We start from the raw sequence: 6,719 nt of genomic DNA, 5'->3' as shown, positions 1-6,719 counted from the left end.
TATGGTATGACACAATAGATCACTGGGAAAGGCAGAAGGGGCAACTTCCTCTCAATATTACCAGAGCGTGGAATACGGGTTTTGTTTGACTCCAGATATCAGTCTCTGAGCTGGCAGGAGTGGGATTTTTTTTTAAATATTTGTTTGACCAAATATGGTATACAGTCTGGTGCATCATAAGGCAAATTGGCATTCACGCCCAAATGATGTTGCAGTTACTCATACTGTTTTGCATGTAGAGCTGCCCTTTTTCCTGACGCATTGAAATCGAGAATTTTAGCACATCTGTAACCCTGATTGACTCACTTCCAGCAAATGATGTTGAAAGATACTTAACTAACAGGGATTGCAACATTTGTGGTCAAATTCGTAGAACTGTATTTCCTCAAACACAGGAATTGTGGTTCTTTGTTCACCACTTTCATATAATCAAAACGTTGCACTTGGAAAAGCTTGTTCATGTGTCAAAATGGGCCGAGAAACAGAATTCCAAATTTTGTCAGGAATCTGGCCTTACTACTTGTCTAGTCTTAAGTGGGAACTATTTTCTCCGGAGTTAAAGCAGGTTTATATTCAACCGACTCAATATCCAGGAAGTTTCCGGGTTACGGTTGACAATTGCCTGGGAAGTGTAAACTTCCAATCGGCAATTGCCCTGCACTGGGGACCTTCTGAAAATTGAGATTTTAATCCGGCACTTTGGATGGTTCTGACTAGGTTTCCACTGCAGGGACTGGGGTATATTATCACAGTAAGGAGTCTAACAACACCAGGTTAAAGTCCAACAGGTTTATTTGGTAGCAAACGCCATTAGCCTTTGGAGCGCTGCTCCTTCGTCAGATGGAGTGGAAATCTGCTCTCAAACAGGGCACAGAGACACAAAATCAAGTTACAGAATACTGATTAGAATGCGAATTTCTACAGCCAACCAGGTCTTAAAAATACAGACAATGTGAGTGGAGGGAGCATTAAGCACAGGTTAAAGAGATGTGTATTGTCTCCAGACAGGACAGCCAGTGAGATTCTGCAAGTCCAGCAGGCAAGCTGTGGGGGTTACTGATAGTGTGACATAAACCCAACATCCCGGTTGAGGCCATCCTCATATGTGCGGAACTTGGCTATCAGTTTCTGCTCAGCGACTCTGCGCTGCCGTGTGTCGTGAAGGCCGCCTTGGAGAACGCTTACCCGAAGATCAGAGGCTGAATGCCCGTAACCGCTGAAGTGCTCCCCCACAGGAAGAGAACAGTCTTGCCTGGTGATTGTCGAGCGTATGTTATCATAGTCAAGAGTATATTATCAACCCCTTTAATCACATTTTAGTTTGATGTTTAAGTTTCCTTTGTTTTTAGTTTCGGGCGGTTCCTTTCTTTTTGGCTGCTGCCCCTTTTAATTTGTCGCTCCGTTAATCTGATTTTTTTAATTTCAGAAATATACTTTATTCATAAATACTCTGAAATAAACCATTGCAGAAACAACATTTCCAATAATTACAAACAGTGCAAAAAAAAGTAATATTTACAATACTTTACGGTGCTCTGTTCCAAGACACTACATTTATTACAGTTCAGTTCTTCAACAAACAATATACATTTGTCACATTTCACCGTGTGCTGTTTTTACAGATTAGCACACAGTTACGCAGTCCAGGGGCTTTTTACACTTACTGGCCCCTCAGTCTGCGTTGGTTGAAAGGCTTTAAACGGTGGCCTTTCCTCATTGTGCCTTTGCAACGACTGCCCCAAGATTGAAAGCATCCCTCAGCACATAGTCCTGGACCTTGGGATGTGCCAGTCTGCAACACTCGGTCGAGGACAAATCTTTGCACTGGAAGATCAGCAAGTTTCGGAAGGACCAAAGTGCGTCCTTCACCAAGTTGATGACCGTCCAGCAGCAGTTGATATTTGTCTCGGTGTGAGTCCCTGGAAACAGCCCGTAGAGCACAGAGTCCTACGTCACAGAGCTGCTCGGGATGAACCTCGACAAATACCACTGCATCTCACTCCAGACCTTCTTTGCAAAGGCACATTCCACAAGGAGGTATGCGACTGTCTCATCACCCCCGCAGCTGCTTTGAGGGTAGCGTGCGGTGGTGTTAAGACCTCGAGCATGCATGAAGGATCTGACAGGAAGTACCTTTCTCGCCACCAACACCGGGTCTTGGTGCTTGTTTGTGAGTTCTGGTGATGAGGCATTCTGCCAGATGACACTGACAGCCTGCTCAGGGAACCATCCGACAGGATCCACCATCTCCTTTTCCCTCAGGGCCTCGAGGACATTACGTGCTGACCACTGCTTGATCACCATGTGGTCAAAGGTGTGTTTCTGGAAAGATTTCTCCACAAAGGACAGGTGCTGCGGTACGGTCCAACTAATTGGAACCTTACACGGCAGAGTGGCCAGACCCACTCTCCGCAACACTTGGGATAGGTAGAACTTTAAAAAGTAGTGGCACTTGGTGTTAGCGTACCGAGGATCTACACACAGCTTGATGCAGCCGCACACAAAGGTGGCCATCAGGATGAGGGCGGCATTGGGAACATTTTTCCTTCCATTCTCCAGAGATTTATGCATCGTTTCCCTCCGGACACGATCCATCTTAGATCTCCAGATAAATTTGAAGATGGCCTGGGTGACTGCTGCTGCGCAGGATTTGGGGATAGGCCAGACCTGAGCTAGATACAATAAAACGGACAGTACCTCACACCAGATGACCAGGTTTTTGCCGGTGATAGAGAGGGAGCATTGCTCCCACAAGCCCAATTTCTGCCTTACTTTGGCGATGCGCTCTTCCCAGTTTTTGGCGCACATCCCCACCACTCCAAACCATATCCCCAGCAACTTAAGGTAGTCTGCCCTGACGGTGAAGGGGACAAAGGATCGGTCAGTCCAATTCCCAAAGAAACTTGCCCCGGTTGACTTTGGCTCCCGAGACCAGCTCGAACTGCCCACGGATTTGGAGGAGTCTGCCAACGGATCTGAGCAGAAGACAGCTACGTCTTCCATGTTCAGGGAGGTTTTGACCTGCATGCCGTTAATCTGATTTAGTTTAACTGTTTAGTCAAAAAGATTGACTATGTTACAGCAATAGCTAACCGGATAAAAGATTAATTGAAACCGCTTCTGGGTAATTATTGCATAGACTCACCTCCCCCAGTGGACTCCCTTGGCTACCACCCTGCCCCCTTTATATTCTCCACCAACATGCCGCACCCTGCTGCTACTACCATAACAGTCAGCAGCCACACAGCTGAGATGCCTCAGGCACTGCCATCAAATAAATGACCAACATAGGTGGCCCTTCAACTGACCAATCAAAACAGTCTGGACAGATTGTAGGAAATAGATTCACTCTTTGTTCAGGTGAGGCTGAATCTGAGCAGCAATAATTCATAATAATTTTATTCCTAAATTCAATCATATCATTTGATTATTACAGCTGGATACACTTTCCTTTCACCCCTGCGATGGAACACAGTTCAGGATGATGAATTACAAATTTCATCTACTTCACATGGGACCATGGCAGAAGAATTGTTCCTGATTTAACAATCTCACTGAGAAGGACTATTAGAATGCCAGTATAAAAATTGTAACCTCGTGTTGGTTCAGCAGAGAGGACGTTTATTAATTTGGAATTAACGCACATTGTTGGGCACATTGAGAGGAGACCTAATAGAGGTGTATAAGATGTTGAGAGGCATAGATCAGGTGGACTCTCAGAGGCTTTTTCTCAGGGTGGAAATGGCTGCTACGAGAGGACACAGGTTTAAGGTGCTGGGATGTAGGTACAGGGGAAATGTTAGGGGGAAGTTTTTCACACAGAGGGTGGTGGGCGAGTGGAATCGGCTGCCATCAGTGGTGGTGGAGGCAAACTCAATAGGGTCTTTTAAGAGACTCCTGGATGAGTACATGGGACTTAATAGGATGGAGGGTTATAGACAGGCCTAAAAGGTAGGGATATGTTCGGCACAATTTGTGGGGCCGAAGGGCCTGTTTTGTGCTGTAGTTTTCTATGTTTCTATGTAACTACATTGCCAATTTGCATTTATATAGAACCTCTAATACAGCACAATTTCCCAAAATGCTTCTTAGGAATTTTATCAAACAAGACATAGCACTGAGCCATGTAAGGAGAGGGGGCTTAAGAAATTACTTAAAAGAAGAGAGAGGTAAAGGGGTGGCAGGGTAGCACAGTGGTTAACACTGCTGCCTCACAGCGACAGGGACCCAGGTTCAATTCCAGCCTTGGGTCACTGTCTGTGTGGAGTTTTCACATTCTCCTCATGTCTGTGTGAGTTTCTTCCAGGTGCTCCCATTTCCTCTCACAGTCTAAAGATGTGCAGGTTAGGTTGATTGGCCACGCTAGATCACCCCTTGGTGTCACGGGGAAGAGCAGGGTAAATATGTGGGGATAGGGCCTGGGTGGGATTGTTGTCGGTGCAGTCTTGAAGAGCTGAATGGGCCTCCTTCTGCACTGTAGGGGTTCTATGATTCTATGAGATAGAGAGTGTTGCAGAGGGAATTGCAAAGCTTGCGTTCCATGAAGCTGAATGCACAGCCACCAAAAGTGGAGCAATTAATTTGAAGATATGCCATTTGCCAGAATTGGAGGAACGCAGAGGTCTTGGGTTCTGGAGCTGGAAGAGTTTACAGAGATGGAGAGGAATGAGGTATTGGAGGGATTTGTAAACCATGATGAGAACTTTAAAGTTGAGACATTGATGGGCTGGCAGCCAATGGTTGTCAGTGAACACAGGAGTGATAGGTGAATGGGACTTGGTGCCAGTTCGGATACAGTTAGCAGAGTTTTGGATAAGCTAAATTTTATATAGAATAGAAAATGAAAGCTTTGAATAATCACATCCAGAGGTTACAACAGCAATGAAGAGGATTTCAACAGCAAGTGAGCTGAAGAAGGGATAAAGTCAGATAATGTCATCAAGGTGGAAATAAGCAGTTTTTTGATGGAGGGTCTCAGTGGCTGGAACTCATTTTGGGGTCAAAAATGACACTAAGGTTGTGAACAGACTGGTTCCACCTCAGACAGTTGCAGAGAGATGGATTTGGTGGCTAGGGAACAGAGCTTGCGACAGGGAGCAAATACTTCAGTCTTCCCAATATTTGCTTCGAGGAAATTTCTGCTCCTCTGGTGCTGGACGTTGGACAAATGTGTGAAAAAGCAGAGACAATCGAGGGGTCAGGAGGGATGGTGATGAGGTAAGAACTAATGTCTCAAAAGTGCTTCACTGATGCATAGGGAAAGATGGACATCAATCCATGGAATATGTTTGGAGCTGAAACCAAAAGCTTGTTCATAATATTTGGGCTTTAAGCAAAGTGTTAAAAGGGGAGAGGGATCTTTGGAAGGCTAGGCTGCTGAAGGCATAACTGCTGATGGTGAGGTGAGGGGAGGGTAGAAAGTACATGGGGCCAGAGTTAAAGCAACAACGATTTAGGGTGTGGGTTGAAGGGAAGTTATAAAGATAGGGAGCGAGATGAGTTATTTAATCATAAGGTTGATCATTTTAAATTTGAGGCATTGCAGGACAATAGTGACAAGTGAGTGGGATTGGTGTGGGAGAGGATGCAATCAGCAGAGTTCGAGATGAAGCTTACAGAGGGTGGAGAATAGCCAGTTGGCCGATAGTCCAACTGGAGTTGACAAAAGTACAAATGAGAGTTCAGCAGTAGATGGGCTGAGGCAGGGCCAGAGGTTATAGAGGTGAAAATGGTCTCTGGGATGAACAACATATTGGGCTGAATTTACACTATGAATGGCAGGTAGCTCCAACAGTGCCAGAACCCAGTGGTGGGCACTACCGGGACTGCAAGCATCTCTGTGAAGAAGAGTGATCACTCTGTGTTTACCCCAGTCCAGTGCCGGCACCTCCACATCAAGAAGAGTGATGGCCATTGGAGTGAGGTAAATCCAGGGATTTTAGGTTGGGAAGTGATTGGGTATCCTCAGGAGTGGAGAGGGGTGGGTGGACTTTGGGGGGTGGTGGCGGGGTGACATCCCGGGGGAGGTTGCCTCTGATGCACACAGGGCACCCTGAACGATGTGGTTCCCCTTCCTTGCTGTCTTTTCAAAAAACCAGTTTTAAAAATGGCCTTTGCAATCTGTCCCACTTGCCACTCGTGTTTTCTGGTAGTGGAGGCAGATTGAGGCTATTAATTGGTTAGTTAAGGGCCTCAATGGGCCTAAGGGAGTGCAGACTAGTGGGCGTATTATGCACTCCCTCCCAATTAAGAGGAATGTCTTTGGGTGGGTGAGGAGAAGGTCGGCTGGCCACCCAACACATTTTATATGCCTTTCCTGCTAAAAACTCATCTGCTACTGGGGTTGGTAAAAATCCAGCCCATGGGGTTGGAAACTCAGCATAAAAGTGCAGTAGGAAGCTAAAATTGCAAACAATTTGTTTCAGCCTGTGCTCAGGGTGGGGCATAAGTGTGCAGAATTTGTGGTTTGGGCTAAAAGTATGGCTTTGATCCTCTCAAAGTTAAGTTGCAGGGAATTGTGTTATATCCAAGAGTGGAGATTGAACACAGAGGCAGTTGAGAGTTTTAGGCAGATGGTGGAGAATTAAATCTGGGTGTCATCAGTATATTGATTTGATTTATTATTGTCACATGTATTAGTATACAGTGAAAAGTATTGTTTCTTGCACACTATACAAAGCATACCGTTCATAGAGAAGGAAAGGAGCGAGTGTAGTGTT

The sequence above is a fragment of the Mustelus asterias genome, chromosome 18, assembly GCF_964213995.1.
Source record: "Mustelus asterias chromosome 18, sMusAst1.hap1.1, whole genome shotgun sequence".
Taxonomy (NCBI): domain Eukaryota; kingdom Metazoa; phylum Chordata; class Chondrichthyes; order Carcharhiniformes; family Triakidae; genus Mustelus; species Mustelus asterias.
The sequence above is the reverse complement of the archived record's forward strand: the minus strand, read 5'-3'. Positions refer to the sequence as shown.